Consider the following 23,842-nt stretch of genomic DNA (forward strand, 5'->3'; position numbering starts at 1 on the left):
GTAGGGTTAGCTTCAATCCCCGTTTCCTCCGTCCCTGACGGTGGCTTACCCAAAATTATCTTTCTCTGGCCGCCAATCTCTGTCTGCACCTCCATCCGCACTGTTTGCGGCCCCCGGAGCAGGTCGATGATGGTCCGCTGTGGCTGGGGCTGCGAGCCCGAGCCCCTCCCCTTCCCATCCAGGAGATTCTCCGTCCGGAGCCTTCGCTTTCTCTCCTGAGCCGCTACAGTAGTCGTTTTGGGCTCGACCGCATCCCCTCTAGGAGAGACAAGGGGGCCAGCCTGCACAGAGCCCCCCCTTTCTTTCACACTTCCCTTCTGCGGCATCAGGACGGGTTCTCCAAACGCCAGGTCCCAATGTAGAGCTCCAGAGAGGCCATTTTCAAATGCCACACAGCCGGCAATCAGGACCTCCGCAGCCGCTGTCAATGCCGCCACCCACTCTCTAACGCCAGGTATGAGGGGGTCTCTCTACTTCAGATGGAGCGCTTGCATTTGTTAGGTGCAGGAACCTGGGGGTTTTATCGTCTTAGCCTTTGATCATGTCACCCCCTGTGGGAGCCACGTACGGCCGTCTTCACATGGCCGCCATCTTGCTCCGATCACTAGGGTACTTCAATGCCATTTTATATGTTTTTTAGGTTTAGGAGATCTTATTCAATGAGGCCTGAGAGGTCAACACTAGGTGAACTCTCTTTAACATACTGGCCCTCTTTGTACATTCATCAAAATCTGTGATTATCTCACTACTTTTCCTCCACTGCATTCCCTGACCACCACATTGCCTCTTATACATAATGAGGCATGGTTAGACTTGGCATCTTTGCCGTGGTTTCCCCTGACTTTTTGCCTCTATCGCCTGTATTTTTGATGCTGTGCTGGATTTCTTTTTTGCTGGCTTAGATGCTTTGGGCACTTTGCCACAGCTGATCAATGTCAAAGTGCGAGAGCTCCCTGTGTAAATTGTTATTACAAATGGTTCTCCCTGATTGGCATATTTGGTTTACTGGTAAGTCCTTAGTAAAGTGCACTAAGTGTGCCAGGGCTGGTAAATCAAATGCTACTAGTGGGCCTGCAGCACTGATTGTGCCACCCACATGAGTAGATCGGAAGCGGGAACTCAGACCTGCCACCGCAGTGTCTGTGCGCAGTTGTTAATTGCCATGTCAATTAGGTAAGGTCACCCACTTGCCAGGCCCTAACCTTCCATTATCTTAAATGTTAGTCACCCCGAATGTAGGCCCAAGGTACCCCTGTGGGCAGGGTGCAGTGTATGTGAAAGGTGGGACATGCCATAGTGTGTGTGGCATGTCCTGATAGTGAACTACTACCAAATTCGTTTTTCACTATTGCAAGGCTATCTGTTCCCATAGGATAGAATAGGGAGTTTGCTTATAACATTTTATAAACATAACTACCCCTGGGAACAAGATAGGAGAATAAAGTTTGATATGCCTGAACTCAGAATGTTAAGATGCATCTTTTAGTGAGAATGAGTTTTATATTCTGTGATTGCAAAATTCCACTTTTAGAAAGCATTTATTTTCTTGCTTAGCCATTCAGTGTGCCTCTGCTAGGATGTGGATTGACTATCTGAGTTTGAAGTGTCAGGTGCTGGGGAGGATCAGTGACTCCAGAGAGCCTGATGAGTCAGGGCTGGGTTGAATGGACCTAGGCTGCATTTAGAGGAGGGGAGGAGATTTCCTTTCACCTGACCGGGCCTGGTCTGCTTTCCACAATGCTGTCTCCACATCCTGCCGGGCAGCTGCACCAGAGAGGACAGAACTGGTTTTGGCTGGGCACAGGCACTCTCTGCCTTCAGAGAACAAATATATTTACTTTCTATAAAGAGGGGCTCAGACCCCAGAACGTTATACTACTTCTGGAATAAAGAGGAACCTTTGCCTAGGAGAAGAGCTGGAGAAACTGAGGAGAAGTATTGCCCTTGCTGTGTGCCTGGGATTGGCCTGCAGTTGCTGTTTCTGCCAAGGAAAAGAGAAGAACTTTTCCGTGGGCTGTGTCCCCTGCTTGAGGAAAGTCTCCAAGGGCTTGAGTAGAGCTTGCCACCTGTTTTGAAGTCTCAGGAACACAAAGGCTTCACCCCCAGCTCTCCTGAACTTCCTTTCTCAGAGTTCTGACCTACCAGGAAATGCCTTTGACTGTGTGGGGCCTCTGGAGGTTGTTTCTGCTGCTGGGAGCTGGAAAGCAGCACACCAACAAGAAAATCGATGCATCGCTCTTCTTGCGACAGCTCTTCCGACGTAACGCCGCGGTGCGAGAAGAATATTCCTGCACCACCGCACCACTGCTAAAACCGATGCAGCGCCTGTAGCTGCTGCAAAAAACCATGCATCGAGGAGATCACGGCTGAAGAAACCGACGCAGCGCCGCTCGCCTCATTGTTCGCCAACAGATCCCGGATTTCCATGCATCGTCCCTGTGTGGCAAGTCAGTCATCTCAGAATTGGCGCATCGCTTTCCCCTAACAGACTAGACCCGACGCACCACTCCCCTGTGTGGAGCGGAACTGTCTCATCGCATCAACGGTCTCAGGAAACAAAGCACCTCTTTGTTTTTCGACGGTTCCCATCGCTGCGGCTGTTTGGCTCAGTGAATTTTGTTGCAACGACAGGTACTTTGCAAGAAATCACTCATCCATAGTTTTTCATGGGCTCAGTTGCTAAAACCTTTTGAAAGTCATTCCTCTTAATACTTGTATGCTGGGTTTTTGTCGTTTTGGTCTTGTTGAGTTCAGATAAAGACACTTTATTTTGCTAAACTGGTGTGGTGTCCATTTGTGGTGTTTTCACTATGCTACTGTGAGTGTTGGTACAAATACCTTACATATTGCCTTTGGGATAAGCCCGTCTGCTCATGCAAAGCTACCAAGGGGTGAGCAGGGGTTCTCTAGAGTGTGTATCCCCCTTTCCCTGACTAGAAGCAAGGGTCCCTATTTGGACAAAGGTACCTATCTCTGCCAACTAGAGACCCCCATTTCTAACAGGCATTATATATTTTTAGGCAAGTTAGTTAAGCGTGGAGGGAATTTAATTACAACTATGGGGTAACATTAATTAAATTAAGTAATTTAAATTTAAAAGGCAGGGATTGGTGTTTTCCACGGAAATGACGTAATGCGATGATGTAGTGGTCAGGTAAAATAGAGGCACGCAATAATGTAAGATATATCCCAGTGATACCCCAGCCTTTCTTTCATGTTCTTGAGCCTGTGTCTCAACCTTCTAATTGGAAACACCCTGTACACAGCTGCCTTCACTGCATGCTGTGTTGACATACTGTCAAGCAACAGTCACAGATGTTTTACCACCCCCTTCTGCTATCTAACAAGTTTACTGCAATAAGCCTTTTACATTTCCAGAGAACCAACCTCAACCATTGCTAGCAGCAGCAAATGACAGACACCCCTGAGTAAGGCTAAAATTTGAATTTTAGACCAAGCAGGTGTGTGCAACAAATCACGAACAAATTATGAACATCTGGTATTTTTGAGTCCCTGTGTGATATTCAAACCAGAGAGAAGAGAAGCAAGACTCATGCTCAAAAAGGGCAGCAATCATACACAACAGAAGCACAACCTATGCTCAAATGAAGTCTATTGCAGAGGCACTGCAAATAACTAAGGATGCAGCAGCGTGACTAATCCAAGGAGGGGGTTGGAGGGAGTTCATTAATCATGCACTCACTGCTGATTTATCCAAACTGACTTCCTGCCAATAGAATAACGGATTCTAAAGTCTTATGCTTGATCTGCAGAACAAAAAAACAGTGCATGTCTGAGAAAAATACAATACTCACAGAACAGCCACAAAGTTCGAGGAACAGTAATGTGACTGCAATGCCAATAAGAGTGAAGAGGCTGGGAGGGGAGATTCTAAGTAGTGAAACGTGCAAAGAGAAATGTGAAATAAGGTGAGAAAGTAAAGTAGGCAGCAAACTGGCCATCTTCCTTTGAGACTGAACAGAGCTTGTCTGTACAAGAGCTGTTGCAATGAAAACAACTCCACTCTAAATGAGATAGCCAAGAAAGTGAAATCTGTGGACGCCGGGGTGGGGGCTCTCTCCGTTAGGGCTCTGGGGCTGCACTCCTCTGAAATTCCTACATGTTTACTTAAAAATAGATTTAATACACTGATTTATCTATACTACTATTATAAAGGAAGAAATTTGAACCTTTGAGGCGGGTAAACTCGGGAACCACTGCGCCAATCCACACACCCGATACATCATTGTAATCGTCAGGGTGTGCAGATGGACATAGGCTATATAAACGTAATAAATATACGTTATTTAAAAAACGTACCGAAAAAAAAGTAGTCCCTTGGAAGAAGCGCCGGCCGCGACGTGCGTGCCCGACGTGAGGAGCGTGGGGAGGAGCGGCATCCAGGAGTGTGAGGAGGACCGGCAGACATGGCGCGGTGAGGAGCGGCGGCAGGCGGTGAGGAGCGGCAGACAGGCGGTGAGGAGCAGTGAGCGGCGGATGAGGTAGGTTATTTATTTATTTAGGAGTGGTGAGCGGCGGGAAAATTAAGCAAAAATGAAAATCGTGAGCAAGAGGAAGCAAACGGAGCATTACAAAAGTGAGCCAAACGGTGCATTACTGGAGGAAAACGTTACGCGTGCAGGTTACAAAAGCGTACATCGTGAGCAAGAGAAAGCAAACGGAGCATTACAAAAGTGAGCCAAACGGTGCATTACAGGAGGAAAAAGTTATGTGTGCAGGTTACAAAAGTGTGGAAAGTAAACATAGAGGTATAGGAGGAAAAAGTGACGTGTGCAGGTAGCAGGAGGAAGGAAACGGAGCATTAAAAAAGTGAGCCAAATGGTGCATTACAGGAGGAAAAAGTTACATGTGCAGGTTACAAAAGCGTACAAAGTAAACATAGAGGTATAATACTGCAATATATGGAGGAAGGCTCCGGGGGACCCACGGACAACGTCCGGGAGGGCGGGGGCCCTGAAGCCTAATTGCTCCCGGACAACGTCGGGACGGGCTGCTAGTTTAGAGATACAGTGGTATCCACTGTAGGCCAGTGATGCTGTCAGCATCACAGTTTAAGGCTTCAGAGTCTGCATCCCTACATGAGACCAGTCATCTGTAATTCACAGGTACAGATCGCTCCCTTTCCCTTTCCTCACTCAGTAGGACAGGATGCAAGCACATGTGATTTGGTTGGTTGTCCTTTGCAATGGTAAGTGTTAGAATGCTAATCTTATGTAATGTATATTGTGCTAAGACCCCTGATCACTTTAACCTGACCCACTGTGACATCCCAGGCCCTGGCTGCAGGCTGCTGGCCCATTTAGGAGTGGAGCTGCTGTATTTGTTCTCCCATTAAACTGATCCAAGGGACGAGCAGGGTTTTTGTTCCCTTGCAAAGTTAATCCAAATATCTGTGTCAAGCGCAAAGAGAGAAAAATGTGCCTATATGTTGTATGGCATTAAAATTGGGCCTATCTTCATGCTCTTAACATTAATGACAAAAACATGGGTTGATTTATGAATAATACATTCTGAAAACGTTAAGGTAATGCATGTCAGCGATTTAGTTCCTCTTCTATTTCATGTTTTGCATAATCTTTCATTCTCCAATAGTGTTAGCTATTTCATCATATCGTGTTTCTGTATTTTCTTTGTGTATCTTATTACTCTTGTGCAGTGCATACGTTGAGTCTCAGAGCTCTAGCGCTGAGGCTGAAGGCACATCAAAGTGCCTGTCAGTCGGATGGCCTTTCTGCAGAGCACACTGAACAATGTGCATGCATTCTAGTTGCAAATTAAATTATGTGTAAATGTGTGTGAAGGGGACACACAGTTGTCAAAATATGTACAAGGCAAAAGTAAAATTTCCTTTTGTTTTATCAACTTTGCTTCCTCTCTAAATGCATTTGCTTTAAAATGCCGCATTTGACAATCTTTTTTCAATGTTATCTCGAGAGGACGGAGGAGGATCCCTCCCCGCGACCCACGTTTGTCCATTAAGCTTGCTACATAAAAGTCATACCCAATTTTTACGTCCAACCACTTTAAAATCTCACCAGCCACCACAGTACTCAACCCCTTGCAAAACAAGGAATGACATAGCCCATAAGTTTGACTTTGCATAGTTCATGGCTAAAAACTGCAAAATAAATACAATTAAAAAACCAAAACTAATCTCTTTAGAAAACAAAAACTAATATTTCTGAGGTACGGGGAATATTTTCCCTGCTTGTCTGGGCCAATAATTGATTTCCCTGCCTAGAACAACTATGCAATGCATCTTTGTCCTTGTCTGGAAATCTAGTTCCAGCCAACCCTTCCAAAATAGGGTGAGGTGACCGTCACTATGACCTGGTGACCCTAGTGCAGATATCCCACCAGGTCAAAGATTTGTGACTGCAGGACCATGTGAGGTTTCATGTGTCCAAGCCTGGTTAATGGGGTGTAGCAACCACGGTTTTGAAGTGGCAGGAAAACTGGTTATCCATGGCAGTTCTACAAATCTGTCATATTGTAAATGAGTAGGGAAATGACATCACTTAAATTTTGCGCAGTTGCAGATAACATGGCAAATTATTTTTTGCCCTTTTACTGCTTATGTAATATGCAATGGAACAAACAGATTGTTCTCTAGTGCACATCATAGAAAGATTTTTACATTAAGGCAAAAACAGAGCAATAGAGTGTAAAACCATGCGCAGCACACGTATTTCTCATAAGTAATTTTAAGAGACTTGCAGATATTTTAATAGAGATATCCCAAACCATGCCAACCCTAATTTAGAAAGTAAAGGAAACAGATTTTTGTCACTCCTGTATTAAACAAGCATGGTAATGCATTGGTTTCGCCTACCCAATGAATAATGAGCTGTTTTTAGCAATCACAAATCCAGGACGAACGAAGGAGCTCCATTACAAGTACTATGGAAGTGGAGAGGATGTTGCGCAGTGGGCAGAGCTGCTGAGCCAAGAGCTGGTGACACCAGTTCGAGTCTCTGCAGGGCAACATCCTGTGATGATCGGCGAATCACTTAGGGGCTCATTACGATGCCGGGAGGACTGCCACCGTCAACCCGTCAGTGGTGGTCAGCCCACAAATTCTGACGGAAAATCTGACCACCAGGATCCCAACAGTCAGATAGAATCAGACTGCCAAACGGACCGCCCGCATTAGCCAGAATGGTGGCGGTACCTGTTAGGCACCGCTGGTCAGATAATAATATCCATCCTCCGCCATGCCGGTTCAACCGCCATGAAAAAGCTGTTGGGTCGGTTCAACCGCCATGAAAAGGCTGGTGGACCCACCTTCCCTCCTGGCCCATTCCTTTGGGTGTTCTGGGGCACCCATGGTGCCCTCCTACATATCCCTGTACCACATGACAGGCACCGAATTGTGCCTGTCACGTAGCAGGGATATGTAAAACATCCCTTTTTAACATTGAGGTGGGTGCTGCAGCCAACAGCACCGCAGCAATATTAAAGGTGGGGGAGGCGGCGACCACCACAGTGGCGATCGTATCCTAATTCCTATTGTGGGACTGCTGCCTTGTTGACAGGCGGTCCCAAATAGGAGACAATGGTGGACGGACTGAAGTACGTCCTCTATCGTAATCAGGCCCTTAATCTCTTCCAGTGAAAAATTGCGCTATATAAATCTGCTGCAAAACAGTATAAGCAGAAAGAGGCAAAACATTACGAAAAAAATAGTTCCACGCAAAGCGGATATTAACAGTATGTAGTAATGATCCACGCTTGAGGTAAGAAATTACTTCTTTATTTGTTGTAACAGATAAAACTGTACCCTCAGCTTGCCAGTGCCCAGGTAGTCTCACAAAGCCCCACATTCTACAGCTGCCTTCACCTGAAGGTTCTAAGGGTAGACCAAAGGGCAACCTGGGAGCGGGGGGAAATGGAGTGTACCAAGTAGGGAGATTATAACACAGTATTTTAGCTATTGGAAACTAAAGAGAAGAAGACGAGGAACAAGCATTGGTAAATGGAGGAAAATATGCTACAGCCAATAGAAATGGAGGAAAAGTAAGAAGCAAACACAGGAAAAAATAAAAAGCCAGAAAAGAGAGGAGGCGGGATGTAAGCCCCTTTTAGGTTTATATTAAAAACAGCAGATTTCACGCTGTGCAGGCGAAACCCAAAATTGGAACAAACTGACATTGACCTGTTTTTCTACAAACTGATAATAAACAAAAGAATAGATGTTTCCGCAAACCCATATTTCAAATTTGAAAAGTGGAGAAAGCATTTTATCCAATTCTCAGTATATAAACAACAACATGAGAGTAAATTCAATGCACTCTGTGCTCTGTCCTGATGCAGACACCACTTGCTCCATTCCATACCACACAAGCTTAAGCTACTATGTAAGTGGATTCACACATTTTTTGAGGGGGCACCAGTGCCTTATTTTTGTGATATTTCTCCTTAGATTGACCGGTTCATAAATATGCATGTACTCTGATGATCCCTCCATGCAGTTGCCTCCTTTATGTCAAATACACAATTGCCCAAATTGGTCTTGGTGCATTAATGAAGAATGCAAAGGGGAGAAGTGCTTTTTAATTATTGCTCAATTTATTTACCAGCAATTTCTGAATGCAATGTGTCTCTCATTAGTGAATCTTCTAAGCAAGATTTTATATCTCTTTTGGGTAACACTGCATGCCATTACAATAATTCTTTCAGCCTGGGTTCTTACTGTACACATGACAGCTGTCAGGAGGGCAATATTGTTTTAAGAACACAGCTTCTGTCAGTTTCCCTGTGGAAGCCATTAGTGTCTGATGGCATGGGATGCCTTATCACTGTAACCGCGTCTTTACAATATCCTTACTCTTAGCGACAGTAAACGTGACCATTAAGGATTTATTTTATTTCCCATTAGAACCTCCTCAAGCTGCCCTTCTTCCCTTTCATGTTGTAATGCTGCATCTGCCACTGCTTTTTCAGAGGGGGCGATTCGGATTTTTTTTTTTATCTGAATAGTTGTCGACATATGTGTGCAATGTACATTGAAGTCTACATTTTATTCCGATTCTTAAAGCAGTCCTGGGGAGTCTGGGGAATAACCATACCTCTGCCCGATTTCTGATAGATCTGCTTTCATGGGCAGCCAGGCTGAGAAATACATTGCAAATGTTGATGAATAGCCATCCAGTAGTGTCTATGGGGCATATGTAGGTAATTTCCATTTTCCGATTCCCAAATAGCGATTTTTAAGGAATCACTATTTGAGAATCGCAAAATGGAATCTGGGTAATAATTCGCAATTTTTTTGCGATTACCTAATATTCCGTAATTGCGATTAGCAAATTGCAAATCGCAATTAAGGAATGAGTGTCCCATTTATTCCTATGGGCCAAGAGGCCCATAGGAATGAAGGGGGATACATTCTCAAATTGCGATTTTCTATGAGAAAATCGCAATTTGAGAATCGCAATTCCAAGGGTGCCAGGGTGTCCAAAGGACACCTGTTGCACCCCTGGAATGTGCCTATAAGTACATGTGGCGCATCTGTGCGCCACATGGCACTTTACATTTTTTTTTAAAATGCATTTTTAAAGGAAATCGCAAAATACCATCTACTTGGAGTAGGTGGTATTTTGAGATTCCTTAAGCCTGAATCACAATTTTTTATTGACTCCTACATAGCATTTAAGGAATCGCAAAATTGCGATTCCTTAAATGCTTGAGCAAAATAAGGAATCGCAATTTTTGCGATTCCTTATTTTGCAAACGCTGAAATTCACCGAATTTCGGCATTTGCAAATCACAAACGGCTACCTACATTTGCCCCTATGTGGTTCACAAGGTGACACTTGTGTGATAAAACGAAATTTTCCTTATCCCCATGCCCAACACACGTGACTGCAAATAATGTGTCCACCTGGCAGAGTTTCTGCAGTTCTTCAGCTCCTGATTCTCTGTCTCAAGGTCTTGAGTGCTGCAGATGCAGGTGAGGCTTTTTGCTCAAAAGTGCACAAAAGGCTTTGTGAAATAGGCCCGAATGGTGTTCCCTTTAGCTCTCAAAATGTGCTAGCTGTTTAACAGTGTACATTGGTACTGCATTTCAGATGCAACAACAGAACAGTTACCAAAATACTGTGGGAAGCACTAGGTGTACTTGTTGTTAAATAATTACTGCTTCAATTGCATACAAATGTTTGCGGCACATTTATGTAAAAATCGTGGTGGATATAGTGACCATGGACGAAAGGAAAGATGGGGAAGAGACAGTGAGTCAGAGAGAGAGAAATCGTGTGACCTGCCACGATTGTGCGCATTGTTGAATCTCACTGGGAGGCGTTTTAGCACCAGGGAATGCAAATTCTCACTTAATGTTGGTGAGATGAGATGCGTGTGAGAAAACACACCAAAGGGCAACCTGGGAGTGGGGGGAAATGGAGTGTACCAAGTAGGGATATTATAACACAGTATTTTAGCTATGGGAAACTAATAAGAGAAGAAGACGAGGAACAAGCATTGGTAAATGGAGGAAAACATGCTACAGCCAATAGAAATGGAGGAAAAGTAAGTAGCAAACACAGGAACCAATAAAAAGCAGAGTGAGCAAAACTCTCTTAATTCTGCCGGCATAGCAGAATTTTCGCCCACCCCTAGGGGCATATTATCAAGACAGGCGATAAAATTATCGCTGTTTTAGCGGCAAAAAACTGCAGCTAAAATGGCGATACTGTAACCATGGACGAAAGGAAAGATGGGGAAGAGACAGTGAGTCAGAGAGAGAGAAATCGTGTGACCTGCCATGATTGTGCGCATTATGGAATCTCACCGGGAGGCGTTCTAGCACCAGGGGATGCAAATTCTCACTTGATGGTGGTGAGATGAGATGCGTGTGAGAAAACACACCGTCAGTTGGCGGGGTTTTGCCAGAACTAAGCAATCCAAGCAGAACACGGCAGAGTGAGCAAAACTCTGTGAATTGTGCCGGTGTAGCAGAATTTTCACCCACCCCTTAGAGGGCATATTATCAAGACGGGCGATAAAATTATGCAGTTTTAGCGTCAGAAAACTGCAGCTAAAACGGCGATAATGGGCTTGATAATATGCTCTATGGAATTCCAATTGAACCTCATGCTAGATGTCCTTCACGTTTAACATGGGCTTCAATTGGAATTTCATAGAGCATATTATCAAGCCCATTATTGCCGTTTTAGCAGCAGTTTTATGCCGCTAAAACGGCGATAATTTTATCGCCTGTGTTGATTATATGCCTCCTAGTTCTAATTAGGCCCTGGGTACTACTTCTATGAATCGGAAAGATGCTACAGTGGTTTTTTCAAGCACAAATGTTTAACTTGGCAGCCTTCATGGGATTTACCCTCTCCCATCCATAGTTTTGTGTGACCAATCAATCTCTGAAGTAGCAGATAGTAGACACAGCACACCAAAAGATGGGTTATGAGTACAGACAGGAGTGTGCATACATGTTGTAAATGAACTGAGTCCGCTCTCTATATACTTTATATAGTTTAACTGGTACAAAGATCATAGGTAAAAATAAAGTAACATTATCGATTGGCAAATTGAACTCGAATTACCTGCACACTGTAAATTGGATGCTGATACCATATACCTATCAACTTTAAAGATATATGGCTTTAATAGATTGCGTACATTAGGGATATGCCATGAGGAAAAAAGTTCTAGGAAAAATAGTGCACATGGAAGTAATGATCTTCTTTAACCCCCTATCACCGCAGATGTGTAACGTAGATCCTCCTCCTGAGGTCTCAGCTGCATTCCTGGAGCTGCAGAAGGCCGCACAATGTTTAGCTTTCTTCCAAGAACGTATGGAGTTTCTGTCATGTTCATGGTCTAGATCCCACAATGGTCATAGTTTCAGATTTGCCAGAAGCCTCTTATGCTGACTGACCTCAGTCCCATGAGAGCTGTTCAGGGTAGACCATCCTGATTAACCGCAGTAGCCAGAACCAATGTGAGCACTGATGCTATGATTACTTTCGGTAATCCCCATTACTCTTAGTCCTACTCGTCCTCGACCCAGTCATCACACATGAGGTATTCCACAAGACAGGAAACAAAACAGGAAACGCTTTTTAGACTCCACCCGCCCTCCTGCCAGGTGCTATAATATACCTCACCACTAGAAGCACAACCTGACATACCAAGCAATAAAGGCCTGGAAAAGGGAGGGCGGGCGCGAAGAATTACTGGGTAGAGGACGAGTAGGACTAAAAGTAATGGGGATTACCTAAAGTAATCATAGCATTACCTCTACGTCCCTCGTCCTTGACCCAGTCATCACACATGAGGCATACCAAAGCAACCCCCACGAAGGCCTTTGGCACACCACATACTGAAACAGACCAGACACCAATGAGTGCAGCAAGTGAAATGTATAATAACAAACAGACTCAGACAGAGGGTGGAACCCCCACAGCTTGCAACACACCAGAACCAAAATTTGTCCGACTAGACAGAGCACAATTCAAGCGATAATGCTTCACAAAGGTGGACTTGGATGCCCAAGTCCCCGCCTGACAAATCTCCTCAAGGGGAACCCCATGGAAAACAGCCCACGAAGCAGACACACCCCTGGTGGACCTCGCCTGAATCCCAGAGGGGTATGGCAAAGCAGAGCCCTGACAAGCCATCGAGATCACAGCCTTAATCCAGCGACCCAAAGTGAGACGGGAGGCAGCCTTACCTCTACCAGCCAAACCAAAGGTCACAAAGAGGGAGTCAGAAGACCGAAACTCAGCAGATCGAGCAACATAAACAGACAAGGCCCGCCTCACGTCCAAAGAATGGAGCAAGAGGTCCGAAGGCGAGGAAGGAGAAGGACAGAGAGAAGGAAGAACCAACTCCTGAGAAGAATGGAAATGAAAATGAATCTTAAGCAGAAACCCGGAATCCAAAGAGAGGACCACCACGTTGTCCAGAAAACGCAAAAAGGGGGGAGAGCAACGCAAGGCCGTAAGTTCGCCCAACCTCCTCGCAGAAGTAACAGCAACCAAAAACACCACCTTGAAAGACAGGAACTTGAGGTCCACTGACTCCAAAGGCTCAAAAGGAGGGGACTGCAAAGCACCCAAAACCAAAGAAAGATCCCAAGAAGGAACCGGAGAGCGGACAGAAGGAGCAGAGAGAGAGAAACTCCTAAACAGACGGGAAACCAACAACGCATCCGAAGGCAGAAGAGAAGCCCACTGACCCTTCAAAGTGGACAGAGCATAGTGTTTCTGAAAGCCATCCCAAAAAAATTGCAGGACAGAAGAAATACCACAAGAGGCAGGAGACAGGCCCAGGGCAGCACACCAAGAAGAAAAAGAAGCCCAGTGCTTGGAATAAGAGGCCAAAGTGGACTTCCAACGAGAAGCCTGCATCACAGTGATGAGGTGGTCAACCCCGGACCCCAAGAGACAGCTGTTCAACCTCCAGACTGGGAGAGGAACCAGCAGGGAGGGAGACGGGGACCCCAGGGGGGATGGCCAGCGGGGCAGAACCCACAGAGGACCCACCGCCAGACCCAGCAGCAGAGGAAACCAGGACTGCCTCGGCCAATAAGGGAGAACAGCCACCACCTGAGTCCCCACCCGCTGAACCTTCAGCAAGAAAGCAGGAATCAGAGGAAAAGGAGGGAAGGCATAAAGGAACCAAGGGGGCCAAAGGACCGACAAGGCATCCACCCCCCAAGCCCCCCTCTCCGGAGACCGGGAGCAGAACAGGGGAAGCAGGGCATTGGACTGGGAGGCAAACAGGTCCAGCACCGGAGTCCCAAACCTCCCGCAGATCAACCGTAAAATCCGAAGGGCGAGACACAGGGGGAGAGAGGACGGGAACCTCCGACTCAAGGAATCCGCCACCATTTTGTCCACACCCCAAATGTGCAGAGAAGAGAGGGCCAAAAGATGAAGTTCCGCCCAACTCGCAATAGCACAGGCCACCAGGTTCAGGGAAAGACAGCGGGTACTGCCCTGGTGGTTGATATAGGCCAATGTCACAGTGTTGCCCGATCTCACCAAGACGTTGCACCCCTGAAGACAATCCAAGAAGAAGCAAAGTGCCCTCTCCACAGCGGACAGTTCCTTCCAATTGGACGACCGGTGCGACTTCGACGGAAGCCAACGAGCCTGTACAGCCCAAGGACCCAACGTCGCACCCCAGCCCGATGCGCTGGCATCCGTGTTCAACACCAAAGGGGGCGGGGGACGGATCCACATTCCCTTTGATAGATTCGAAGAATTCAGCCACCACTGGAGAGCAGACACCAACTCCAGAGACACAGGCACAGGAACCGTGAAGTCCCGGACAGGAAAACGGACCCAACGTTGAACATGCCACAACAGCGGCCAAAGATGAACCCTGGCCCAGGGCACCATGAAGACAGTGGCAGCCATGTGACCCTGAACCACCAGCCACTGCAGGAGAGGAGCCGTATCCTGGAAAAACAACCTCCTCAGCAACGACTTAAGACGCAGAATCCTGGACTCCGGGAGAAATACTTTGCCCAGAACGGAGTCGAAAATGGCCCAGATGAAAGCCCTCCGAGTGGCAGGCACCAGGTGACACTTTGGCAAATTGATGAGAAATCCATGATCCTCGAGCGTACGCATGGACAAGGAAAGATGGTGAGACATGACCTCCGGAGAAGGAGCCTGGAGCAGCCAATCGGCCAGATATGGAAACACAGACACCTCCAGGAGATGGAGGTGAGCCACCAACAGAGCCGCCACCTTGGTGAACACCCTGGGGGCGGACCGGAGACCAAAGGGAAGGACGTAGAACTGCCAGTGACGACCCTCCAGGCAGAAGCGCAGGAACCTGATCTCCCAATGCCATTGGTACATGGAGGTAAGCATCTCAGGGATCGAGAGAGGTGAACACCCAGCCCTCCTGGATCAAGGGAATCACCTTCTGCAAAATCTCCATTTTAAATGGGATCTTCCGCACAAAAAGTTCAGGGCCCGAAGATTGATGACCACCTGGTAACCCCCTGTGACCTTCGGGACCACAAAGATGGTGGAATAGGTCCCCATCCCACGTTCCAGGGGGGAAACAGGGACAATTGCCTGCTTGTCGGACAGAACCCAAACACCCTCCAGTAAGGCCAGATGGCGAGATGTGTCCAAAGGCGTTAGGTCACCACAACACCGGAGGGAGGAGGAGGAGACAGAAACTCTATCCGGTAACCCCGGGAAAGCACATCCAGTACCCACTGGTCGGAGGTCGTCAGCTGCCAAGCAGGGAGGAACAGCCGCAGTATCCCACCAACCGCAGGCGGACCACCATCGAGACCGGGCACCGGAACGGCATAGTCAGGAACGCTGCGTGCCAGACCGCCCATCAGGCGGGGGCTTCTTCTGGAACCTCCTCGGAAAGGACCTACCAGCACCCCGCTGGCCCTTAAACGAGGACTGCTGAAACCTGGAAGGCTAGCAAGAGGACCGGGCATTCAAGAAGGAGGCAACTTTATAAGAAGGATGACGACGGAATGACAAAGAATGCTTCCGCTCCTTAAAGACCTTATGCAGCCTATCCTCCAGAGCGTCCCCAAAAAGACGAGTACCAGAAAACGGCAACCTCAATTCCATGGAACGCTGAGCCGCATCCGTCTTCCAACCCCGCAGCAGCAAGTTCCGACGGGCAGCAATAGAGGAACCACAAGACAGAGCGGAAGCCCGGACAGAGTCAAAGGCGATGTCCGAAAGGAACTCCGTCTGACGTTCCATAGACTCCAGCAACTCCGGACAACTGCCCCCCTCCTGCATCGTGAAAAACAAAGTCTTAAAGTCAGCCAGCAAAGACTGAGCGACGTAGGCACCATACACCCCTGAGCGAATAGCCAGGTGAGAGCAAGCATAGGATTTCTTCAGTGCAGAGTACATCTTTTTATCCACCCCATCCTTCAGGATATTATCATCCACCATAGAAGGCCGACCCACCAGACTAGCAACAATCGAATCCACCTGCACAGAATCAGGCAAGGCAACCTCCATATCCTGCAAAGGATAGAGCTTCGACATAAACCTGGGCATCGCAATATGGTCCGGGTCCTTCCATTCCTTTAGGAGAACATCCAGCACAAAGGGGTGGATAGGCAAAGAAGAAGCAACAGGCTTCCGAAATTGTGGCAGAACAGAGTTCCGGGAGGTGCTGGGGACAGAGTCATCAGGGAAACCCATATTCTCCTGAACATGAGAAAGAAGGTCAGGCAGAAGTTCCCTGGATATGTACTTGCCCTTGAGATCCACCGCACCCAAGGAAGACTCATCAGAGGAACCAGACGAAGAAATATCCAAATAAAGGTCAGCAGCAGCCTCAGCGCGACCCCCAACACACTTTTTGGAAGCCCAAATATCAGACACGGTCTCCAATATCAGGCGCTTCAATCTGGTATCATCCAATCTGGCATGCTTCGCAGATGGAGCAGAGTCCCCACTGTCCGGAGGAGAAGAGGAAGACCGGATAGGAGAGACATGCTTTCTCTTCCTGTGGTGCTTCCCCATAGTGAAGGAGGAACCTCTGGAACCAGCAATCCGAACAGACGTGGGTTGCACAGTATGCACTTCAAGCACACCACAGGCAATGAACAACCCTCCAAACTCCCGCCAAATATAGGAAACAGCACTCACCCATCAGCTGACTCCGTAGCGGCAAACGACGAGGAAGAAGGAGTGGCGGAAACGTATGATAAGCCCCCATCAAACGGCCGCCGAAGGTGAAATCATCCTGAAGGCCCAAACTGATGACGTCAAAGCCGCAAAACCTGGGGATGTGAAGCTGCCCCGAGAACCAACCAGTAAGGAAGATGAGCACGCTGGAGCCCAACCAGGAGCCTGAACATGCGAAAATGAGCAGAGGAGCTCACAAAGGTGAAGCGTCCGGTCCCGCTGCATCCTGAAAGTGTAAAGGAGCCCAGATCCACCGAAATCCAGGAAGGAACCAGGAACCACCCGATCCACAGCCCGCGCTGGAAAGGGAGGTCAACACACTTCCAGAAAGAAAACCGGGGGACCCGAGAAGCCCCGCAACCCAGGTCCCCCGCATCCAAGGCAAGTCCAGGAGGCCCAGCAGCCTGACTCCCAAAATCCCATGACGGTCCATGAGCACCCCCAGAGCCAGGCAAAGGGGGAAACCACAGAACAAACGTAGCAGGTAAGTGCCCAGCATCCACCCACGCGTCTCCCATCAGTTTCCACCGACAGGAAACAAAACAGATTTTGCTTCTAGTGGTGAGGTATATTATAGCACCTGGCAGGAGGGTGGGTGGAGTCTAAAAGGCGTTTCCTGTTTGTTTCTTGTCTTGTGGAATACCTCATGTGTGATTACTGGGTCGAGGACGAGGGACGTAGAGGTAATGGATCTCCATCCAGGTGCTCACCAAACAGGTTTCACATCTGCAGCACAGGAAACTGAGGCCTGTTAGCTCAGAAAACAACCTGGTACAAATGTCAGAAGTGGAAACGGTGGAAAAGCAATACATTTCCACTCCACTGATTCTCACTCATGTGTTCCCGTGGTGGAAATAAGCAATTGCAGTGGCCTGTGGGACTGACCCCAGAGGACGTCAGAATTACTTAGCTTGTGGAGATGAAAAAGGAATGACTCAACTTGCTTTTGAATAATTTCATGGTTTTTTCGAATACCTTTATTTTTCTAGCCCTAAAATCTCCCCGATGTCACTTTCTGACTGGCTTAGAGGTGCAGTGAACATACTACACAACATTGCTCCTTGCACAAAAATTAGCAAATATTATTTTTCACCTATTCTGTCTACAGCTTTGGTAATGGAACAAGCAGGGTTTGCTTCAGTACATACTGCATAAAGATATTGGCAGTCCAAAGAAAAGAGCAAATAGCATTTGCTTCAGTTTTGTGGTGTTTCAATTTATTGAGGGGTGGAGCAAATATAATTTCTCAACATTTGAAAGGTGAACGATGAAAGTATAAAATAAGGGGCCTATTTATGGGCCCATTTGCATCACTCCTGCATGAAGCAACGCGGTGCTAGAGCAATGCAACTTAAAAATGAGATTCATGAAGCCACGCAAGGCCACCTTGCATGACCCTGAGTGGCTTTATAAATATCTAGTAATGCAACACAGTTCAAACCGCTGTATTGCTTTACTCAGTGCCAGGGAGGTGCAATGTCTTAAGAGTATGAGTTCTGGGACCCAGGGATTCTGAGTGGACTCAATGAAACTCAATGAAAGAATTACATAACCATTTGAAAGGTGTTAAGATGTGGTCATTAACCATTATGAGAGAATGAGAAGTTCAGTTGAATGTTGTACGCTGATTAACAAATACGTCAGTTACGAGCGCCTTGTGTGGCATGTTCATTTGCTGGGGGAGGACAATACAACTGTTAACAAATGTGGGATCTGCGCCCTGAAGAAACAAGACTGCTGTCCCTGGAAGTTTGCAAAGCTTCAGCAACTCCTCATGTGTGCTACATGCCCCTTTTCAATGAGAAGCAGTTCGTAGTCGGCATGTATGCGATCGAAGCCCCATTCCAGCCCACACACAGCTCTCAAAGAAGGGGGAGGCACTGCAGAGGATCACTTTTGAAAGCCTGCCAGAAAACCCATGGTAAGGCTAATAGAATAGATACTACGCTACAGCCATAACACAGAGCCATCATTGACACAAAGCGAAGTGCTCAAGGCAGTAATAACCAGGTATGAGAGACAGAGATCCACTTACCAGCAAGAGCAGACAAAGGGGCTTCAAGATCGGGTAAACAACACAAGTTCAAGCACGGGGTTAGTGCTTGCGGATGATACAGCTTCCTGTAGACACCGTGAAGACCTTCTGAATTGTGACATTTTTCAATGGATGCTGAAAAGAGCGTGAAGTATGATGTAACTGCATTTCAATTCTGGAACCCTTACTCGATACCGCCAAGAAGCAGAATATTGGCACTAGACTGCTTGACTGCTTGAATCAAGACATACGATGATTTCATAGATGCCCTGGAAGAGGTAAATGATGATAAAATAATTAGGTACATAAAGAACTTTGCCGGTGATAGAGTAAAAGAAGTGATAAGGAAAATCTCACAGACTGAGACAATTTCGTATCATCAAATCAAATAAGCATTAGAAGCCAAGTTCAATCTGCTGTCCAACATTGACTATGAAAGGTACATTTTGAATCAAGCGAGACAATAAGTCGGTAAAACGATGGATGAGTTTGTTGAAGTGGAAGAGGTGTGGCGCAGCGACCAGGGCGCCTGACTCCGGAACCCGGGGGCTCAAGGTTCGATCACTGGTGCCGACGGCAGATCAGCCCAGCACCATGTGACTCTGGGCAATAGCTTGCTTAATCTTCCCGACGGCTCCCAGCGCCTTGACACCTTCAGGTAATTGTTCGCACTTTAAAAATACTGGATATTTACATTTACATTTGAGAGACTTGACATGCTTCTTATTCATTGTGAATTTAATGATGAAAAAGCCATGGGCCGCAGAGTCATTGATGGCTGTCTTTCAGAATCATCCAGTAGACACATATTGAGATAGACACTCAGTTTAGAAAAAGTACTAATGGCTTCAAGAGCTGAGGAAAGAGAAGATCAGCTAGCTGCCGACATGGAAGATGGAACAGCAAAGAGTGAATCAGTGCTAATCATGAAGAGCAAACACAAGCACAAAACAAAAGCATGTAAATCAACATCCTTAAAGAAAGTACTATCTGTCACTAAAGAAGGCATGGTGTTAAGAGGCTCAAGGATCATCATACCCGAGAGTCTAAGTCAGCAAGTCATTGAACTCACTCACGAAGGACAGCATGGCATTGTCAAAACCAAAACAGCCCAATCACGTGCCTGGATGAGAGAGTTGAGAGGTAACTAAAGTAGTGCCACTTTTGTAATTGCCTTTCCACTAAAGTGACACATCCTCCACTAACCATGTCTCATCTTCCTGTACGTGCGTGGGAAAGAGCGGTGGCTGATTTCACCCTAGCGAATGGACATCATCTCATAGTAGTCATTGATGAGAATTCTGGTTTTCGTCTCGTGGAGGAAACGTCATCAACAATTCATAACAAGGTCACTGAGTGGCTGGACGGCATCTTGGATAACATCTTTGCATCATGGAGAACCCAGACATTTTTAAATCTTATCATGGTCCACCATTGAATGATAAGAAGTTTCTAACTAGACTCAATGTCAATCAATAAAAAAGTACATCCTTGTTGCCCCAAGCTAAAGGTGTCTTGGTACGATTTTTTTTTATTATAGGAAGGGGTTAAGAACTAAGGGTGGGCGTAAAATCCGTTTCGCGGGCGAATTTGCGGATTTTCCGCAATTTCACGATCCGCGAATCTCGCGAAATCGCGGTAAAATCCGCGAATCAGCGGGGACGAATTTTCAGCCAAGCAAGGGTTACAGCAGTATGTGCAAAAGTTGAACCTAATTTCTTTGTAACCTTTTACAAAAGGGTTACAAAGAAATTAACTTCAACTTGGGCACCTGCTGCTAAGTGCTTCCTGGCGCCTCGTTGCCTACGTGCAACTATTCTCTGACCCTGCTCTGACCCTTGAAACAGGGTCAGAGAATAGTTACAAGTAGGCAACAAGGCACCTGTCCCAGGAATTAAACCTCATCAGGAAGCACTTACAGATATAAAAAAACAGGAAGAAGGGAGAGGATGGCAAAAACACCCATTTTGAGTTGTCAGGAGGGGTTAAACTAAAAGAGACCTTTACAGCACAATTTTCATATGCATTTTGCTAAAAATAAAAAGCTGTATGTTCTGTAGGGGCAACTCAGGAATCTGGCCCTTCAGAGATCCGTCCTCTCTTTCTTTCTCTCGTTCTCTCTCTCCCTCTCTCTCTCTCTCTTTCTCTCCATCTATCTCTCTCTTCCTCTCCTTTCTTGCTCTATTTATCTCTTTCTCTCTCTCTTTCAAGTTCTTCCTCTTTCTCTGCTTATCTCTTTCTTTCTCCGTTGTTCTCTCTCTCTTTCTCTCTATCTCCCTCTCTTTCTTTCTCTCTCTCACATGCTCTCTTTCTCGCTCTCTCTTTATTTCTCTCTCACTCTCCCTCTTTCTCTCTCTCATCCTCTCTCTCTCCCTCTCTGTGTGTCTTTCTCTCTCTCTTTTCATGTCTCTCTCTCTCTTTCTCTCTCTCTTTTACTTTCTTGCTCTTTCTCTGTCTCTTTCTTTCTATCTCTCTCGTTCTCTCTTTCTCTCTCCCTCTCTCCCTCTCTTTCTCTCCCTTTCTCTCTCTCACATCCTCTCTTTCTCGCTCTCTCTTTCTCTCTCTTTCTTTCTCTCTCACTCTCCCTCTCTCTCTCTCTCTCTCTCTCTCTCTTTCTCTTTCTTTCTCTCTCTCATCCTCTCTCTCTCTCTCCCTCTCTGTGTGTCTTTCTCTCTTTCTCTCTCTCTCTTTCCATGTCTCTCTCTGTCTTTCTCTCTCTCTTTCACTTTCTTGCTCTTTCTCTGTCTCTCTCGTTCTTTCTCTCTCATTCTCTCTCTCTCTGTTTCTTTCTTTCTTTCTTTCTTTCTTTCTTTCTTTCTTACTTTCTTTCTCTCCCCTCTCTCTCTTACTCTCTCTTTCTCTCTCTCTCTTTCCCACTCTCCCTTTCACTTTCACTTTCACTTTCTTGCTCTTTCTCTGTCTGTCTCTCTCTTTCTTTCTTTCTCTCTTTTCTTTCTTTTTTCTTTCTTTCTTTCGTTCTTTCTTTCTTTCTTTCACTCTCTCTCTCGCTCCCTCTCTCTCTTTATCTCTCTCTCTTTCTCTTTATTGAAACATTGCAAAGATCTCGTAGATGACAAAGTACAAACAAGCATTTGCAATGCAATAGGTCTCGCATGTTTTGTATTTACGTGACTTAGCTGTATTGATATTACAAATTACAATGGCTTTTAATTTTTAAATAAGTAATACTTAAATAAAAGTGATTTTAATTTATAATGGCAATAGCTTAGCCTTTTGTAAATAACTTTTGTGAAGATTATGTTCAGTGTATTTTATTGTGACGTAAATCCAAGAACAGAAGTGAAATATTAACATCTTTTTGTGACATTTGTAATAAAGTTTGAAACATTGAGAGAACATATTTGAACCAGTTGTTGTTGAATGGTTGCGCAGATTGATGCTGGGGTGGTGCTGAGTGGTGCTGTGGTGGTGCTGAGTGGTGCTGTGGTGATGCTGAGTGGTGCTGTGGTGGTGCTGAGTGATACTGGAATGGTGCTGAGTGATGCTGGGGAGGTGCTGAGTGGTGCTGTGGTGGTGTTGAGTGATGCTGTGGTGGTGCTGAGTGATGCTGTGGTGGTGCTGAGCGGTGCTGTGGTGGTGCTGAGTGATAATGTGGTGGTGCTGAGTGATGCTGTGGTTGTGCTGAGAGATGCTGTGGTGGCACTGAGTGGTAATGTGGTGGTGCTGATTGGTGCTGTGGTGGTGCTGAGTGATGCTGTGGTAGTGCTGAGTGATGCTGTGGTGGTGCTGAGTGGTGCTGTGGTGGTACTGAGTGATAATGTGGTGGCGCTGAGTGATGCTGTGGTGGCGCTGAGTGATGCTGTGGTGGCGCTGAGTGGTGCTCTGGTGCTGAGTGGTGCTGAGTGATGCTGTGGTGGTGCTGAGTGATGCTGTGGTGGTGCTGAGTGATGATGTGGTGGTGCTGAGTGATGCTGTGGTGGTGCTGAGTGGTGCTGTGGTGGTGCTGAGTGATGCTGTGGTGGGGCTGAGTGGTGCTGTGGTGGTGCTGAGTGTTAATGTGGTGGTGCTGAGTGATAATGTGGTGGAGCTGAGTGATGCTGGGGTAGCGCTGAGTGATGATGTGGTGATGCAGAGGGCAGAAAGGCACAAAAAGCAGTCTAACAAAGGGCAGAAGGGCAGAAAAACAAGGGAAAAACGAGTCTTAACAGAGGGCAGAAGGGCACAAAAAACCAGTCAACAGAGGACAGAAGGGCAGAAAAACAAGGGAAAAACTAGTCTAACAGAGGGCAGAAGGGCACAAAAAACGAGTCTAACAGGGCAGAAAGGCACAAAAACGAGTCTAACAGAGGGCAGAATGGCATAAAAAACGAGTCTAACAGAGGGCAGAAGGGTACAAAAACAAGGGAATAACAGAGGGCAGAAGGGCACAAAAAACGAGTCTAACAGGGGGCAGAATGAATCCCGCCCTGCATGTTTGTCCACGAAGATGCCACCTTTTTGTGCAATACCTCTACTCAACTGGAGTACTTTCTACTGTCTAATCAGTAAGTGCTCCCTCGTTGGCTAAATGTATAGGGGCAGATTTACAATAACTGGCGCATCCCCTGGGATGCGCCAGTTATTGTGCACCGCAGCTCCGTCACCCATGGTGCGCCGTACTTACAATGCGGTGCACCATGTGGCAAAAACGGCATAGATGCGTCACGCATCTGTACCGTAAAAGCAGTGCATTGCTGGAGCTGCATCGCGCTTGCGACGCAGCTCCAGCAATGCTCTGGGGGTGCCCTATCTCCCCAATGCTGCATCAAGCCTTGCGCCTGCTTCAAGCAGGCGAAGGGCTTTGACGCAGCATTGGCCTAAAAGTGACTGAGTGAAATCTTGTAGATTTCACTCAGCCACTTTTAGGAGGCTGAGTCGGAACGCCTCCTGATGGCGCAGGGCTTTACAACGTGACGCATCTCACAGAGAGATGCGTCACGTTGTTAATACCCAGCACCATGGCGCATCGTTTGTGCTGCCGCTGCGTCACAAAAGGTCTCGGTAGAGGGTGACAGTGGTGAACCAGAGGGTGGCAGTGATGAACCAGAGGGTGACAGTGATGAACCAGAGGGTGGCAGGGGTAAATCAGAGTGTGACAATGCTGAACCAGAGGGTGGCAGTGCTGAACCAGAGG

The sequence above is a fragment of the Lissotriton helveticus genome, chromosome 10, assembly GCF_964261635.1.
Source record: "Lissotriton helveticus chromosome 10, aLisHel1.1, whole genome shotgun sequence".
Taxonomy (NCBI): domain Eukaryota; kingdom Metazoa; phylum Chordata; class Amphibia; order Caudata; family Salamandridae; genus Lissotriton; species Lissotriton helveticus.